Source organism: Gavialis gangeticus, unplaced genomic scaffold (assembly GCF_001723915.1).
Source record: "Gavialis gangeticus isolate Ggan-Ray unplaced genomic scaffold, GavGan_comp1, whole genome shotgun sequence".
Taxonomy (NCBI): Eukaryota; Metazoa; Chordata; order Crocodylia; family Gavialidae; genus Gavialis; species Gavialis gangeticus.
The window spans coordinates 44,202,611-44,204,234 of NW_017728992.1; positions in this window are offsets into that span (position 1 = coordinate 44,202,611).

Sequence of the window (1,624 nt, forward strand, 5' to 3'; positions counted from 1 at the left end):
TTGAATATAGTATCAGACTTACCTGATTTGGCTCAAACTGGTGTATGCAATGTCTGTCCCAGACCCTTTGCTGGTTTAAGATAAATCAGACTCCCCCAGCATCCTGGCATGCTCTCGAGGCTGGGCAGGGCTCTCTGCTCCAAAGCAGAGTGGGCTCCTTCCCTCTGCTCCCTGGCTGGAGGTCCACAGAGACTTGCAGGCACAGAGCATCTGCCTGGTGTCTGCCTGCTAAACAGGGATTATTCCCCCCACCCCTCTGCCTTACATAGACACCTCAGCATTAGCTAACAGACCACATGCTGGCTACAGTTGGTGCTGTGGCAGACAGGGTTTTTGGAGCTAATCAACAGGTAGCTTAATGTCCATCCTTGGAAGAGCTGTTTAAGAAGAGCTCCATTAGTTAATGGAGAGAGGTTTTGTTTTCTTAATGGATTGATAAACACTGAGTTAGGGGTGCTAAACATTCCCTGCTGCGCAGCGGGGGAGGAGGGCCCCCCTCAGCTCAGCTCTGTGAAAGCCAAAGGAGGGTTGCCCTAGCACCCCCCAGCTTCCAGCCCCAACCACTGCAGGCATGTGCCTGAATTTTTTTAGTCCAAAGGGGATGTCTGTTCAGTTACAACATGATTTAGCTTAACCAGGTTAGACTAACCTGCAACAATTGAATCAATTCAGGCTCAGGCTTTTTGAATGCCTGTCCCTAGCATTAGAGTGTAGCCAGACTCAGGGGCTTCTCTACTAAAAAGCCAACATACAAGGTTCCAGACACCTGGTACCACACAGAGGAATTGCTAGTGTCAGAATGGGCCTCTGGGTAGATGAAGTGGAACAAGAAAGACAATCCCAGCCATGGAAAACTTGAACTTTAAATAGATAAGACAGAAAAATATTGGGAAAAAGAAGTTATGGGTCCTAGTTTCAGATGATGAACTGAGTCTTGATGACAAACTGTGGGCAATTTGTCACTATCAAAACTGGGAATTGAACCTAGGTTGCCTTAACTCCAATATAGCACATTAATCATAAAATCTTCTTTCTTTCCTCCCTTTAATTTAAATCACAGCCCTTTGGGCAAGGATCACATGAGCCTAGGTTATGGCATTAGACAAAACCCAAGCCCAAACAATGTTGACTTGCCTCTCTGAGAGCATCAAGGACCATTCTCTGAAGGAACTGTTAAAGCACTAAAAGGACCATTTTCACAGGCACAGTTTGAACATGGAGGTGTATGTTACATGACAAAGGCAAGAAGCTCCCAGGTGACTAAGCTTCATGTTAGGGCTTGAGAAGCTCTTAGGGATTAACTAGTAGTCAGGTTACTTATCTGGATGGTGTGCTGTTGTCCTGTTGTAAGCTGTTGGATAGACTAGAGACTCTGTGCCCCGAAATTGTCTTGCTAAGTCAGCAAAATCTTGACTCCGTAAGGCATCAGTTTTTAGCAGGCCTCCTTCCTGATTCCCCACTCTTCTCCTTAGTTTAATGAGGTTTCAGCTTTTAATCAAGTTCTCCTCTCTCCTCTCCCTTTCTGGAAGGTAACCAAGCTTGGTTGAGTTGCCAGGGAATTTCAGAGTCCTTACAGATCACACCTAGAAGATAAGTCAAGTGACATCTATCAGAAAGATACACA